Raw genomic sequence first — 17,589 nt, 5'->3', positions numbered from 1 at the left:
GGGGCAGAAAACTTTAAGCACCAGGGGTCTTTTTTTTTTTTAACGGTGGGGGGACCCTTAGGCAAGGGTCGCTCCCCTGGGGCCCAAATTTATTTGAGGTCATTTCTGCCCCCCTTGGGGGCAGATCGCCTTAATTTTATTAGGCCAACCTGCCCCCAAGGGACCAGGGATTTTTTTTTAAATGTATAATTTCATTAGGAGAATGACCCCTTAGGCAAGGGTCGCTCCCCAGGGGGACATATTGTATGAGGCCATTTCTGCCCCCTTTGGGGGCAGATCGGCCTATTTCTATTAGGCCCATATACCCCAAAGGGGGGCAGAAACCACTTAGGCACCAGGGACTGTTGTGTGTGTGTGTTTTGTTTAGGGGGACTGTCCCTTGTGCAAGGGTCACTCTCCATGGGGGCACATTACTGTTGGCCATTTCTGCCCCCTGGGGCAGATTTGCCTATTTTTATTAGGCAAAGCACTTAGGCAGGAGGGATCGTGTGCGCATGTGTGTGTTTTGTTTGTTGAGGCGGCCCCTTGGGCAAGGGTTACTCCCATTGGGGGCACATTACTGTTGATCATTTCTGCCCCCCTTGGGGGCAGATCGGCCTATTTTTATTATGCCCATCTGCCCCCAGGGGGGCAGAAACCACTTAGGCACCAGGGATCAGTGTGTGTGTGGGGGGGGGTTTGTTTGGGAGGGGTGCCCCCTTGCCCAAGGGTTGCTCCCAATGAGGGAACATTACTGATGGCATTTCTGCCCCCCTGTGAGTAGAGCGGCCTATTTTTGTAATGCCTATCTGCCCTCAAGGGGGGCCGAAAACCCACTAGACACCGGGGAAGATTTTTTTTTTTTTAATGGCCATATCTACCCCCACCCCAAATAAATAGTGACAAAGTTGTTCTGCCAACCTGTGGGCAGATGTGGTAATTACCTCCGATCCACTCCTGGTGGGGCAGAAAGTCTACTAGATGTCAGGGAATTTTAAAAAAGATGGAGAGGTGAGGGTTGCTAACCAGTCGGGACATGGTTATGCCCCCCACCCCAACTGAAGGGGGTAACAGTCTTTCAGCCCCTCTGTAAACTAAAGGATCTTATCCCAATGGCAAGCAAGAGAACATTTGATTATTTTGGGTTTTGATTTTACATTTGGGCCAAGAGATCTTGGCTAACTCACAATATCGTCCCACTTGGGCACTTTTTGGACTTTGGGACACTGCCACCTAGAAAAATCTTCCAGACCTAGACATATTTGAAAACTAAACATCTGGGTGAGTCCAGGGTGGTGTGCTTCACATGCACCCCACATCATTTTCTTCCCCACAATGCCCTGCAAACCTCCAACTTTGCTTGAAATCATGCATTTTCCCTACATTTCTATGATGGAACCTTCCAGAATCCACAGGAATCCAAAAAATTCCTACCATCCAGCATTGTTGCATCTATACCAATAACAATTCTGCCCCACTTGGCAGCTTAAAAATGTTTTTTTTTCAAACTGGCCTTTTGGACCCATTGTGGTTCCCCCTCAATTTCAACATGTTTTTGGCTCTTCCCTGTCACAGGCACTTGGCCAACCCACAAAAGTGAAGTATCATTTTTATCAGGAGACTGAGGGGAACATCGGGAGGTAGGAAATCTGTGTCAGTGCAGTGATCCCATACAGAAATGTGTGGAAAATGTGATTCTTTTACCTAAATTTGAGGTTTGCTGAGGATTCTGGGTAAGAAAACACTGAGGGATCCACAGAAGCCACACCTCCCAGGACTCCCTCAGGTGCCTAGCTTTCAGGTAGGTTTCCCTAGATGGCTGCTGAGTCCAGGACCAAAAACGCAGGTGCCCCCTTGCAAAAACAGGTAGTTTTTAATAGATCATTTTGATGTGTCCGTGTTGTGTTTTGGACCCTTCCCTGTCCTGGGAACAGGGCCTACCCACACAAGTGAGGTACCATTTTTATCGGGGATGTGGTGGAATGTTGAGTGGAAGGACGTTTGTGGCTCCTCTCACATTCCAGAACTTTGCTGCACTGAAATGTGAGGAAAACGTGGTTTTTAGCAACATTTTAAGGCTTGCAAAGCATTCTGGGTAATAGAACCCAGTGAGAGCCTCACAAGTCACCCCATACTGGATTCCCCTATATGTCTAGTTTTAAAAAATGGACAGGTTTACTAGGTTTCTCTAGGTGCCAGTTGAGCTAGAGGCCAAAATCCACAGCTAGGCATGTTGCAAAAAACAGGTCAGTTTTCATTAGAAAAATGTGATGTGTCCACGTTGTGTTTTGGGGCATTTCCTGCCACAGGCACTAGGTCTACCCACACTAGGGCGGTGCCATTTTTATCGGGAGACTTGGGGGAATGCTGGGTGGAAGAAAGCTTGTGGATCCTCTTAGACTCCAGAGCTTTCCATCACCGAAATATGAGTAAAAAGTGTTTTTTCTGAGTAACAGAACCTGGTGAGAGTGGCATAAGATACCCCATCCTCGGTTCCCCTAGGTGTCTAGTTTAAAAAATGTACAGGTTTGGTAGGTTTTCCTAGGCGCTGGCTTAGCTAGAAGCCAAAATCCACAGCTAGGCACTTTCCAAAAAAACACGTCAGTTTTTAATTTGATGTGTCCATGTAGCGTTTTGGGCCATTTCCTGTCGAGGGGACTATGCCTACCTACACAACTGCAGTACCATTTTTATCGGGAGACTTGGGGAATGCTGGGTGGAAGGAAGTTTGTGGATCCTCACAGATTCCAGAACTTTGCAGCACCGAAATGGGAAGGAAAAGTGTTTTTTAGACACATTTTGAGGTTTGAAAAGGATTCTGGGTGCCAGAACCTGGTAAGGGCCCCACAAGCCACCCCCATTCTGAATTCCCCTAGGTGTCTAGTTTGTAAAAATGTATAGGTTTGCTAGGTTTCCCTAGGTGCCGGCTGAGCTAGAGGCCAAAAACCACAGCTAGGTACATTCCAAAAAACACATCAGATTTCAATGCAAAAATGTGATGTGTCCATGTTACGTTTCCTGTTGAGGGAACTAGGCCTACCCACACAAGTGAGGTCCCATTTTTATCAGGAAGCTTGGGGGAACACAGAAGAGAAGAACAAGTGTTATTGCCCCTTGTCTTTCTCTACATTTTTTCCTTCCAAATGTGAGACAATGTGTAAAAAAGAAGTCTATTTGAGAAATGCCCTATAATCAGTGCTTAGTTTGTGCTTATTGTTTCCATTGGGGCACATATTTTTCTGCCTCAAGATTTTGCAGTGAGCAAAAGCTTCGTATGGGAAAGACGGAGGAAGAGAAAAACAAAAAAGCGTCACAATGGGAGAAAACAGAAAGCTGCAAGAGTGACCTGAAGGGGCAGGGAGTGGCTTTAAATGGACTGAAGAGGCCCAGGATGACTTCAGGATTACACTACCTCAGTATTCTGTGCTTGCACACTTAATTGCAACAGCCGCATGTTTAAGAGGAGTGCTTTGGGCACTGGCACGTTTTTATTTATAAGTTAAGCACTGCCTGTAATTCACATGCTAATATGGGGACCCCGGAATTCAGAGATGTGCAAATAACCACTGTTTTGCAATACCTTATCTTGTGCCCATTTTGGAAATACAAAGGTTTCCTTGATACCTATTTTTTACTCTTTATAGTTCACCAAATTAATTGCTGTATTCCCGGTATAGAATGAAAACCCATTGCAAGGTGCAGCTCATTTATTGGCTCTGGGTACCTAGGGTTCTTGATTACCCTAAAGCCCTTTATATCCCCGCAACCAGAAGAGTCCAGCAGATGTAACGGTATGTTGCTTTAAAAAATCTCCCATCGCTGGAAAAAGTTATAGAAGAAAACGTGGCTGGAAATGGCTCTTTTTCCACCTCAATTTCAATATATATATATTTTTTTGCTGTTACTTTCTGTAGGAAAACCTTGAAGGATCTACACAAATGACCCCTTGCTAAATTCAGAATTGTGTCTACGTTTCAGAAATGTTTGGCTGTCCAGGATCTATCATTGGTTTCACACCCATTTCTGTCACTAACTGGAAGGAGTCTGAAAGCATACAAAATAGTAATAATGGGGTATGTCTCAATAGAATGCCAAAATTGTGTTGAAAAATTTGTTTTTCTGATTCAAGTCTGTCTGTTCCTGAAAGCTGGGAAGATGGTGATTTTAGCACTAGAAACCCTTTGTTGATGCCATTTTCAGGGAAAAAATCACATGCTTTCTTCTGCAGCACTTTATTCCCATTTTTCTGAAAAAATACGAAATTTTTGCTGGATTTCGTCTAATTTCTTGGTCTCCAGGGGAACTGACAGACTCAGGGTTCCTTTAGAATCCCTAGGATGTTGGAAAAAAAAGGACGCAAACTTGGCGTGAATTGCTTATGTTGACAAAAAGGTATGAGCGTCTAAGCGTGAACTAACCCACATAGCGAGAAAAAGGCTTGCACCTGAGGGGGAAAGGCCTGGCAGCGAAGGGTTAAAGGAAAATGGGATGCATTTCAAACAAAAAAATGAAACGTTTTCTTTTCATTTTTTCTGAGTAGGCAGTGGTCTGTGGGACCACTGCCTGATCTAAAAAAATATTTTTGCATGCATTCACAAAGGGGAAGGGTCTCCGTGGGGACCCATTTCTGGTTTGTGAATAGGTAAACACCAATTTAAATTGGTGTTAACTGTGATTGTTTTGCAACCGCATTCACAGTCACAAAACAATCATACATACCACTGTGACTGGCAAGTAGGAAGGGACACCCCTTCCTAATTGTAAGCCGGAATCCCTATTTTACAAGTCGGTAACTGCGTACTGACTCTCAAAATAGGGATGGTACATCATACCTGGCCTTTTTGCAGTCGGAAATGGTGATTTTTGCCTTTTGCAAGCTCAAAAAGGCACTGTACATCGGGCCCTCAATTTAAAAAAAAAAAAATTGGAACAAAGTAGCTCATTATTTTTCCTTTCAAGTAACAATTTTTCCTTTCATGGAAAACTTTGCATTACTTAAGGTGAAACATAAAAAGCAATCTGTTGTATTTTGAGTGCGTTCCCTCGCGCACGGCCTCGCGACTAGAACCCCATGGTGAAGGGGTTGCTAGGTGTTTTGACGGCGGCGCGAGGGAAACGCCGGGGGCAGAGCAGAGGGAGATGACGGTTGGACGGAGCAGCGGTTCTGGGGGCGCTCGGAGACTGTTGTACCGATCGTATTTTACTTATGTAAAATAAAAGGGATTTTGTGCTCACCGTCCTCCTCGCATACTTCATTGTGGCGACGAGGTGGTCCGGTCTCCGAGCACAGCAGGCCCACGCATCAGCTGTTTATCAGCTATTTACGACATTGCCCCCAACGCCTTATTTATGTGCCAACACGATCGTTGAGGATCTACATGAAGAAGGCAGGCTTATTTTTAGAAACTGGTTTTCTCCAACCCCGTGGGAGGAGTTTCTTCCTCCTGTGTTACACCAACCAGTTATAGAAATAACCTTTTTGTGTCTGGATGTGGAGAGGTTACAAAATTGAAGATCAACCATTGCTGAAGAAGGGTTTGGTTCTGCGGCGTCTCTGCTGTTCATTCAAAAACAAGTTTGCTAAATAAAAAATAAAAAATTAAAAAGGAAAGGAACATTTCTACCCTCTGTGAATGCATAATGGCCATTTACAACACATTTGAGGAGATATCTATCCATGATTTAACCATCTAGGAGGCAATAAGGGCTGGTTGGATTATTTATTTATTTGCAACATTCGAAATTTTTTACAAGAAAGGGCGTTACAGTTTCTGTTCCTGTGTCTAGGAATATTTGTTTTTATTTTATTGTTGGATGCACCATGCAATCTGTTCTCCCTCCACCACCATTTCTAGAGAGCCCTGGCGAACCACACATAGTATGGAAGCAGTGGTATGATGCCTTCGAGACGTACTTAGGGGCGATAGGGGCATCACGGTATAGACCTGAACGACGCAAAAAGTGTCTTCTCCTGCATTCCATTGGTTTCATAGGGAGGGCTATTTTTAAGCACCTACCGGATTTACAATTGGACGATGGTGAAATGGATGAGTACCAAATGGCTGTGAAGAAAATGAGCGTCAGGTCTGATGCTCCTCCCAGCTTAGTGGTGGCCAGGCATACGTTTTTTAAGAGAGAACAACGTTCTGGCGAAGATGTTGACACTTACATTTCGGCGTTGCGTCTTTTGGCTGCAGAATGTCAGTTTGGAGCGCTGGGTGATCAACTCATCAGAGACCAATTTATTTGTCAAGGGACAGACAAGTCTATCAGACAGAAATTGTTATCGTTGGACAATCCAACATTGCCTGAAACTATAAAAATTGCTAAGAGCATCGAATCTTCGATCAAGTCGTCCAGAGAAATTGAACAGGCAGCAGCTACCAGGGTCAACGCCGTCATCAACAGAGAAGATAAAAAAAACAGTAGTTAAAACAAGCGGACAGAAAAACATTAAGTTTGCAAATTCTAATGTTTTTTTTAAACAAAAGAATGTTTGCTTCAGATGTGGAAATGTGAAAGGGTTTAAGAGTTGTCCTGCATGGAATATCCAATGCAGGAATTGTGGCAAGGTTGGGCATTTTGCTAAAGTGTGTCAAGGTGGTAAACGTGAATCTGTCGTGACAGTGTTGGATGAGAATGAAGAAGCAGTTGAGCACCTCATGGGAGAGGTTCAGGATATGGTTTTAGTTGTTGATAGTGGAGAGGTTAAGTCTGGTGATCCCGATAACTGTGTGGATCCGTATGTGTGCGTTAGAGTTGGAAACAAGTCCTTGCGTTTACTGGTGGACTCAGGGGCTAGGATCACCATGATTACTCTCGACTTGTTCAAGCAGAATTGGAAAGAGCGAGCTCTTGAGCCACCAGACAGGGCTCCAGTGTCTTATGAAGGGAGGAAGATTGAGCTTCAAGGTTTTTTTGAGGATATACTTGAGTTTAGGGGGAGACGTATACATGGGAAAGTTTATGTAGCAGCTAAAGGTTTGAACATTTTAGGTTGGTTCCATCAGGGTTTGTTTGGTATGGTGTTGCGACCAGGTACATCAGAACAGGTTGCAGTGATTAGAGAAACGGATGTGATTGAAGGTCTACTCAACGAGTTTCCTAAAGTTTTCTCAGGTGAGTTGGGAAAGCTGAAAGGTTTTAAACATAAGATAAAAGTAAAATTGCATGCTGCCCCTGTCAAGCATAAGATTAGGTCTGTGCCTTTCAGTGTGAGAGAAGATCTGGAAAGAGAATTAGAAAGTTTACAGAACAAGGGGATTATAGAACCCATTGAGTCCTCTTTGTGGCTTTCTCCACTGGTGGTAGCGAAGAAAAAGAATGGAGAGTTGAGAATTTGTGTGGACCTGAGAGCGCTCAACAGAGAAATATGGGTGGACTCACATCCCTTACCTAATATAACTGAAATGTTGTCTACCATTAAAGGCGCAAAAGTGTTTACGAAGTTAGGTTTGGCCAGTGCATATCATCAGGTGGAGCTGGATCCCGATTCCAGGTATTTGACAGCATTTGTATCGCCTTTTGGTGTTTTCCAGTTTTGTCGCATGCCTTTCGGGTTGGTGCCGGCAGCCTCTGTGTTTCAAAGGATTATGTGCACATTGTTGAAAGGTATTTCCAATGTACTGGTGTTTCAGAACGATGTTTTAATTCATGCCCCTGATCTACAGACCCATAACAAGATCCTCAGAAAGGTGTTGCAGAAATTCAAGGATCATGGCATCGTTCTTAGAAAGGAAAAGTGCCAATTCATGAAATCCTCTGTGGAATATTTGGGTCATGTGATTAGTCAGGAGGGTGTTAGCCCGAAACCTGGTTTGATTGATGCTATTAAGGCAGCACCTCCACCTTCTGACAAAGCTGGGGTGAAAGCGTTTTTAGGCATGTGTGAGTTTTACTCCCGGTTCATACCGGAGTATGCTAGTCGGGTTAGAGTCTTGTCAAATTTATTGAAGGATAAGACCAGTTTTGAGTATAGTGCTGATTGTGAACGAGCGTTTGAAGATATCAAAGTCCTCTTAACTCAAGCCAAAGTACTAAAACCGTATGACCAAAGGTTCCAATGTTGCCTAACAGTTGATGCCAGCAATATTGGATTGGGGGCTGTGTTGACTCAAACTGTTGGGAGTGATGAAAACACCATTGGCTTCGCGTCTAGAGTTTTAAGGGCGCCAGAGGTGCATTACTCAGTCATCGAAAAGGAGTTGCTGGCCTGTGTCTGGGCCATTGAAAAATTCAGAAGCTATGTGTGGGGGAGGCATTTTGTATTAAAGACAGATCACAAGCCTTTGGTTTCAGTTTTAAAAGGAACAAATGATAAGACAGGCACACCTAGAATTGCTAGGTTAGTAGCTAGGCTCATGCAATACGATTTTGAGGTCATGCATATTCCTGGCAGAAGGAATATTAGAGCAGACTATTTGTCGAGATTTCCCAGTCAGATTAGCTCGACGACTGATGAAATGGTGGACGATGAATGTTGTATGATTGCAACGGTTGAGGTTGACCATGTCTGTGTTTGCTCTGAGACAGAGTGGAAGGAAAAGTTGGCTGGAGATAATGATTTGTGTTCTGTTATGAGGTTCATTACTGAAGGATGGCCTTCTGAGAAAGACTTGACGTTGGCGATTCAGCCATTTTGGAAAATTTCAGATGAACTTACAATTGAGGAGGGCATTCTCTTGAGAAATGATAAACTCATTCCTCCGGAGGAATTGAGGAGTTCAATAGTGAAGGAGGCGCATGAAGGTCATCTGGGCACCACTATGACCAAAAGACGAATATGTGACAACTTTTGGTGGCCACGTATGGATAGTGAAATTGAGCATTTGATAAAGAATTGTGCTATATGTTCTAATTCTGACAAGAGTCTGAAAACTGCGACACCACCTCTTATGCCTATTGCGTGTCCTGGAGGTCCGTGGCGAAAATTGGGGGTGGATATGGTGGGACCCTTTCACTTACTTAATTCCAGTCTACGGTATGCATATGTAGTTGTGGATTATTTCTCGAAGTGGCCGTATGTTAAATTTGTACAGGAGCCTAATGCTAGATCTTTAGTGACCTTCTTAAGAGAAGTGTTTATGAATGAGGGCTTTCCGGAAGAAATTATTTCAGACAATGGTGTTCAGTTCGTGTCTGAAGAGTTTAGAGCATTTCTGAACCAAGGTTCAGTCAAACCTGAGATGTTCTCTCTATCAACCTCAAACAAACGGTTTGGTGGAGAGATTCAACCGTGTGGTGGGGGACTGTATCAGGTGGGCACTGAAGAATGGGTGTGATGTGTTGGCATCTGTACAGGCTATGCTTTGGTTTTACAGAACAACTCCTCATTCTACCACAGAGGTATCTCCTTTTGAAGCTCTGAAAGGGAGAAAGCCCAATACTCAAATCAAACCTGGGTGGATGTCTAAGTTTTTTTAACAAATGCTAGTTGGAGAGCGTGCTGATGTTATTAAGGCCAATGTGGAAAACAAGCAGTTTACAATGACAATAAGAAAGGGGCTAAAGAGTCATTATTTGTGGAAGGTGATTGGGTAGTGATAAAATTGCCAACGTTTGTTAAGAAAGGTAAAGCAAAATTTTCCGAACCTGTTTGTGTTGAACGTGTTTTGGGCAATGCAGTGAGGGTGCAAGGCAACAAGTGGTGGAACAAATCCAAGGTGGTTAAACTGAAGGGGAACTGGGATCCTCAGGGGGTCACCAGGCGAGAGTTAGTGGTAAGATCGGACATGAATAAGAGCGGAGATGAGGGTCTTGTGTTGCGCAGGAGTGATAGAGTACGAAAGTTACCTTGGAAACTGTGTCATTGAAGGAACGGGTTATTACTCTGCAAACTGCATTACTATTCTGCAAATTGCATCAATGTTAATGTTTATTCTTTTAGTGTTTTAGTTCTTGTGTTTTTGTTTTAGGGGAGGTTTATTAATATTTATTAAAAAAAAACTTTAAAAAAACCTCAATGTTGTATTTTGAGTGCGTTCCCTCGCACACGGCCTCGCGACTAGAACCCCATGGTGAAGGGGTTGCTAGGCGTTTTGACGGCGGCGCGAGGGAAACGCCGGGGGCAGAGCAGAGGGAGATGACGTTTGGATGGAGCGGCGGTTCTGGGGGCGCTCGGAGACTGTTGTACCGATCGTATTTTACTTATATAAAATAAAAGGGATTTTGTGCTCACCGTCCTCCTCGCATACTTCACAATCCTTAGTATGAAAAAGAATGCATGCATACCTTGACATAAAATCAAACATTCTAGAGACTTTTCCGGGAACAAACAAACTTTAAAGGACTTAATAGTTTGTAAAGGTTGAGATTAGAAAAGGAAAATATGTTAGTAGAAACCATATTTTACCAATGACATAGAGAATTCCACTAATGGGGTAGAGAATGGCATGGAGAATGCATGTACATTCTTCTAACCTTTACAGTGAGGTGCTGTGACCAACAGCCTGGGTGAAATAAAATCTGCACTAACCTTTGCCCAGCATCCTATTTTTTGACTCCCCTAATTTTCGTCCTCTCTGTGTCAGGTTGAGCTCTACTGTACAATTTCATTTCCACAGAAATTTTTTCTCACAGTTGGTGGAGGGTTTGGGACACCAATCCCCATGACTAATGACGTCTTTGTTTCTAATATTTTGGCTTAGAATTCTTACACCAATAACTCAATTCCTGAAGAAAGCGAGCAGAAAGCCTGTTTTGCCCTGAGTTGAAAATGATCTAGCATGTCTTTCAGATAGTTCAGATACTGTACAATGCCTCCGGCTTTTCATTCATTGTGACTTTTTCTTCCAACAGTCGATCCGGGTTTCCAGCTATGCTCCAAAATTAGTAAGGAACTGTTGAGTAGAGTTCTATTTTGCAAGATAACGACGACTTTCTGCGGTTTCTAAGTCGGCAGTCTGCCGATAGGTGTCACAGCTGATAAGCAGGCAGGATGCATGCCCCAGGGCAATATTTTGCGGATTCTTCCATGCCAGCGTGGCCGCAGCTGTTACTGTGCTGTCACTATGACCTGTAGAAATTCAAAATGTGACTGCCTGTGTCTAGTTACATCACTTCATGATCTCTTTTATTTTAAAGAAACCAAAATTCCATTCCATACCTGCCAGCACTCACTAAATCCCGAAGTGATTCTTATCTGAGATCACAGAAGCCCTACTTAGCGCTTCCTTTAACCCACTCCCACAGAAATGCAAAGATGAAAACCTTCTATGCGAAGAGGTTTTTGCTTTATTCACTATCACTGTTAGGCCAAAACAACAATGCTCTTAATTCCAGAGCACAATCACAGAAAATATCCTGTTATACAGAGCGGACATGGCCCCCAGGGATCACAGTGTTTCACAATAAAGCCAGAAGATATCATTAAGAAATACAAAATATACATGTACATTTAAAGAGGAAAGATCACCAGGTTAGCCTCACCAAGAGTTTGAGTGCTTCACACATATATGTAGCAAAAAAACAGCAATGTAAAGCAGGTGGTACAGTACCACGTGATGATCATCAATAGTTCATGTAGGTAAAAGTTGATATGCGTTTGAGGGAGCATGAGGAAGTAGGGGTGGTTTAGGCCCAGATGTTGCTTCAAAGAGGAGAGCCTTGAAGTCTTTTTGAAGGTGACATGACGTGGTCTGGAGAAGGATTTATTCATGAATCACTCGTGCTTGGAGGTGAGGGGTTTGAGAAGGAGTAATTGAGCATTTCTTGAATCTCAGAATGTGTCTGAATTTTTTGGTTTCCTTGAGAGCTAAAAGGAGAAAAAGAAGTAAGAGTTTTATGAGTGGTGCAGACAGTTTTAAACTGACCCCTCACCTCTATGGGCAGCCACTGAAGGGAGCTAAGAATAGGGTGAGATGTGATCAAATTTCTTCTGCCCTGTCACAAAGAGGGCTGCCACGTGTAGTGCTCTGAGTGGACCTAGTGGACTTTGGGGAAGCCAGAAAGGAGTGCATTTCATAGTCAAGTCTGGAGAACAAGCACCTGGGCAACAGATTTATGGTCTTCTGCTAGGATGAGGTTCCTGATTCCCCAAAGCAGCCTAAGCCAGAACAAAGCACACTTAGAAATAGTAGAGGTATAGCTCTGGAGGTTAAGATATCTATAGAGGGTGAAGCCAATCGATTTGGTGGTCTAAATGATGGAGGGGTGACTGTCAGTGTTCGGGAGAAGTTTCAGAAAGTCTTAGATCCAAGAGTTAGCTTTCTTTGAAGAGATAAGAAGAAATTCTGTTTTCACTGTATTTAGTTTGAGGTGATTGTTTGCCATCCAAGCTTGAATTATATTGAGGGAGTTGGATAGGCAGGTTAAGGCTTCTGGCTTTGATACCTCTAGGTAGATTTGGGTGTCGTCAGTGTACAGGTGAAAGAGGACTCCTGAGTTCTTGAGGATTGTGCTGAGGGGTATGAGGTAGTGATTCAAAAGGGTTGGGGGGGGGTAAATCAAACCTTTGGGCACCATTTGTTGCAGGCTGACTTGATCTGATACAGAGTTCCCAATTTTTACAGCATGGTTTGTTAAGTATGAGGTAAACCATTTAAGAATGACACCACCAATGCCCATTTGATGCTTCAAGGTGTCTAACAAATCCCGGTGGGTGACTATGTCACACCCAGTGGATAGGTCAAGGAGCACAAGTAGACAAGAGATAACAGAGTCGAGAATGTGGAGGGCATCTTTCACAATCTGCAGAATTGCAGTCTCAGTGCTGTGACCCTGACAGAATCAAGATTGAAGGGAATAAAGGAGGTTGTTGGCTCAGATGTAGGATGATAGTTAGGAGGCTACCCAACTTTCAATCACCTTGCCTGGGAGAGGAAGGATGGATACTGGAAAGAAGTTGTTAAAGTTGTGAAGGTCCAGTTATTGTCTTTTTAGGCGAGGAGAAATTGACCCCTTTTTAGGCAATCTGTGAATGAGCCTGCATCCAGGGATGAGTTAACCAGGGTTGTCCAAATGTGGAGGAGCAGTTTAGCTAGTAATTTGCTGATGGATTCAGGAATGGCATTGCATAGATGGTTGGAGGGTTTCACCTTGGAAAGAGTTAGTTGTAAGTCTGCCTATGACATCAGGGAGAAGCAAGACCATGTCTGCAGTGCTTTGCAAGGTCGATTCTCCTCATCCATGTGCTCTAGTTTGACCAGAATGGAGATGTTATTGTCTTTGACTTTTTTCTTGAAGAACTCTGCAAAATGATTGCATAGGATCTTATATGCCTTACATGGGGAGTTGGATAGTGGGTTGTTGGTCAGCTTATTTACCTCAAATGTTGTTTTGGTCTGTTCTTGGCCATCTCAAGAAGTGATTTGATATGTGTTGCCTTGGCCTTAAAGATGTGGCCTTTGTAGTTGTGTCTCTCAGCACAAAACTTTGCTAGACTTATTGGTGAAGGTGATGGTCACCAGTCTTTCTCCAACTTATGGACATTTTTCCCTTTCCTTATAGAGGGCTTTTTGAGTACCAGGAGTGAGAGGGTTTCGGTTAACTGTATTTGCTGTTGATGGGTGTTGGTTCCCCAATAAGGGAGCCAAGCAGGAGTTCAAATTGTCGGTGGCCTCATTGATGTCAAGTTGAGGAAATATTGAGGAGAGGTTTGGTGGGGCTAGGTAGGCCATGGATTCAGTATTCATTTTACGGGTGTCTCTGAACGAGATTTTTTCTTTCTTCAGTTGTCCAATGGTTTTCTTGTTTGATAGAGATATTGTGAAGGGAATTCAGACCATTCTAGTAGGATGGGGTCACTAGTCAATAGGTGGGGGACTTAGAGATGATCAGGTCAAAAGTGGCACCTTTGGAGTATGTGGGTTTCCAGCAGTATTGATGGAGGTTGTTGTCTTCAAGAAAAGCAGCAAAGTTGTCCAGTAGTGTACATCCTTCAGAACGCCAGTGGAGGTTGAAATCACTGAGAATGATAATGTTGTCGGAGCTGATTAATTCTGCTATGAACAATTCAGAGCACTCTTCGATGAAGGTGTTAGTTTGACTGGGGGCTGGTAGATTACATTCAACCTGAGGTTAGAGGTAGCTTGTGAGATGATTTCCCATGATAAATATTTGAAGTATTAAAAGTGAGTATTAGGGAGCAGCCTGGAGCTCAGAGGGTTTCTGGATATGACTGCTGGCCCCCACGTTGTTTGCCTTCCCAGTTGCTTCTCAGAATGGAGGTGAGGGGGGCAGCAGTAACAGGAGAACACTGTTTGTAGTATCATTCAGCCATGTTACGCGAGGAGCCGGATGTTGATCTTGTGATCAATCATAGTGTCTGAGATCCTGAGGCAGTGTCTGACAGCAGAGCGGCAGTTGTGCAGCATGCAAGTAAGGAAAGGACTGGCAGGTTTGTGCTCAGTAAGAAAAGTGGCAATCTTGATCAGGTTAAAGGATAAGTTGTCGTTTAGTGTGGACATGAGGAATTAATCTAAAGTGCCGTTCTAAATCATGGTAGGAAAAGGAAGGCCGTTTTGTGTTTTTTGGAGCATCTGGTTGTCTGAGTCATCTGTATTTTCAGAGATTTTTATAAAGTTGTATATTTTACTTTCTTTGAGTAGTGAGGAGTGTGCCCTTTAGGGTCTGGGTGAATGTTTATCCCTAGATATTGAGTATAGAAAGGCAGGGGCATAGCATGGCCAGTAAGATTCAGGGGGTGTGAGCTTCGGATTTTCTGACAAGAGGCTGGTATATGTTTAAATACACTATACAACAAGCAGGGTGCATGGGGGGGGCCTAGGTTGCAGTACAAAGGGAGAGGAATGCAAATTATTAGTGAACTAACTGAGGGAAAACACAATATTTTGTCAAATTACCAATATTTTTGATGACTACAAACTGAGAGTTAGAGTGTGTGCATGCATTTTTGTCTGAATGTATGCAAACATTTTGGGTGAAATCAAACAGACATCTCACCATACCCGACTGAAAGCATCTGTACCCAACTGTTTATCAGAAAATTCATTTATTAGGGGGGTGTAGCTCCCCCCCTCAGTTGAAGCTTCGCCCCTGTAGAAAGGGGGCAGGAGAAGTACTGGATGTGGTTTGAAGCATTTTGTGAGAGGTACGTTTTTGCTGAAGTGAGGGAAAGCCTGAGTAAGGATTTCTAGTTTGTTCTTGAGATAATATATGGAGGACAGTAGTGCAGAGAAAGGGGGTCAGTGGTGTACAGGGGAGGGATGAGCCTTATGTTGTTCTTTTGTGGTAAGGATTGGGATGGGTTTGTAGTTCAGTAGAGAGTTAAGGTGAGACAGTTTTAAAAGGTGATTGGGCCTGTTGTATGTGATGGTAGGGGGTGAGCTAATGGCATGGGAACTTTTTGACGTACAAATTGTGGAAGGTGTGAACAGAGAGTTAAGGCAAGGAAGTTGCTTTTTGCTTGATGGATAGGAGAGGGTTGTGACTTGTGTTGAAGGCCCTGGGTGTAGTGGTAGGTGTCTGGGCCCTGCTCGGGTCTTTTGCGGATTGATGAGTGAGGCTGGGAAGTAGGAGGGAGCATGAGGGCAGCAGGAATTGAGGGAAGAGTTAGAGTTAGATAGAGGTGTGTTTAGTGGAGAAGCCAGGGGAGTGAAGTTTTGAATTTTGATGGAATAGAGAAAGGGGGTAGGGTAAGAGGGTGAGGCACCTGATGGGTTGAGATGTGAGCTAACTGGGAATAGACTTGAGAGTAGGAAAGATATTGTCGGCCAAGGATTTTATCATTCGTTGGAACATAATTTTCCTTTTGTTGAAAATGGATATAGCGAATCTACCAGGCAGGCAAAATAGGAGGTAATTTTCATTTTTTGTCCAAAGAGGAAATTTGACATTGAGAAGACTCCAAACTTTCTTTGTGAGGTGATATATAATAGGTGGTGTCTGTGAAGAGGAGGAGGTCTGTTTTAAGGGCCTCTTTCCGCATGCAGTCAATCAATCAATCAATCAATCAGTGATGTTGGTCTGTAAATAAAGATTCAGGGGAAGTATCTCAAGATTTTATGTTTGCAATTTTTGTTCAAGTATTCAGAGTGGTTTGGAGGGTATGTAATCTTGAAAGTGTTGAAACCTGAGTTATAAAAGAGGTTCTAGGGTGGTGCGGTGCTGGGTAGGGTGAATACCAATATTATGCTGAGTGGGATCTGAAGGGGAGAGAAAAGAAGCTGGAAAAGAAAAAAACTTTAAAATGTGAACTACAAGTGCCTTAATGATCCCAGAGCGATAGCTAAAATAAATAAGGATGAAAATGCCTTGTTGACAATGAATACCAATATTTCATATCAAGATCAATATAAGACTCATGTTTAAGCTTTAGCAGAATGTTAAAACAAGAACAAAAGTCTGGTATTTTTCTGGATGAAAAGAGGCACCTCTAAGTGGGAGAGATGTAGAAGGATTGGGGTTGTGACGGCAATTCCAATAAGCAGATGACCAAACCTAATTGCTTCTGATAATCTTCTTGCTGTACAAGCTATTGTAATTATAATGGGATGAGATTTATTTCAGTTGAAGAACCGTTTTGGTACTGGGCGTTTAGCTGGGGCAGATGATCAAGAGGTTTTTCTATCTGGTATCTTTTTCTGATCCTATTCGACGGACATTGCTGTCATGTTTGTTCCCAAGGGAGGGTGTATGTTTTAAGGATTTATTTGTTGAAGGGCTGTGTTTTTCTTTTGGAGATTCTCTTTGTTTGATTTGGGGGATAGGAAGTGCCCTATAATGGGCCCTATGATGAAGCTTGCCTACCACACACTAAACAAAAAGTACCACGTGGCAATTATCATAGCTAAAATAATTTTCTGAGATCAGTAAATTGCCAACCTACTGCCATTTGTAAACTGGTCTCCTCTGCCCTAGATTGCTTTTACCGGCTCTACAGGTTGACAAATGCTAAACAGTTCTGTAATAGTCATAAGAATGCCTTCTTCGAAACAATCATTCAGATCTGCCAAGCTGTTTGTTTGCAATAAGGAACCAGTGTAAGCCTGAGAACCATATATAGAATGTCTGCTTCAAAACTATTGGACTTCTTTCTGTTCCCCTGGGTGCATATTTCTTCCGAAGATGCTCTGTCTTCTGTTCCTTCTTAAACACACAGTGTCAAAAACTACCCTGTATCAGGCACTATCTGATCAAACTGTCAATTCTAGAAGCTACTGTTTCGACCTCCCTAAACAGCTAGATATTGTTACATCTTTTCCTAAAATGTTTCTCTCTCCACTGAAGGGAAACGTAGTTACCAAACAATTCCCACACTTTCAGAAGTCAAAATCTGTTAGAGAAAGCCACTGAAAAAAACCTGCAATGTTTTAGAAACTATAGCGGAATCTTTTCACCTATTCTGTCCAGGCTCCAACCACTTTATGACAGTAAGACTACCATACTGGGCTGCCTGGATATTTCTTTCTATATTGATGAGGGAGCTTCCTCTTACCTATGGCTCTAGATCTTGCCGCTATCTTTGACATGGCAGAATACGCCATCCTATTGGAATGATTGTTTACTAAGTTATGAAACTCTACTCCTACTAATGTGTTTTTCATCTTTCCGGACAGACCACACCCAGTAGCTCAAATTCAGCCTGTTAACTTCAATAATAAGCAATCCACAGTGGTGAAGTCCCCCCAGAAGAACCTCATTTTGGCCTAC

Source organism: Pleurodeles waltl, chromosome 1_1 (genome assembly GCF_031143425.1).
Source record: "Pleurodeles waltl isolate 20211129_DDA chromosome 1_1, aPleWal1.hap1.20221129, whole genome shotgun sequence".
NCBI classification, from domain to species: Eukaryota; Metazoa; Chordata; class Amphibia; order Caudata; family Salamandridae; genus Pleurodeles; species Pleurodeles waltl.
The sequence above is the reverse complement of the archived record's forward strand: the minus strand, read 5'-3'. Positions refer to the sequence as shown.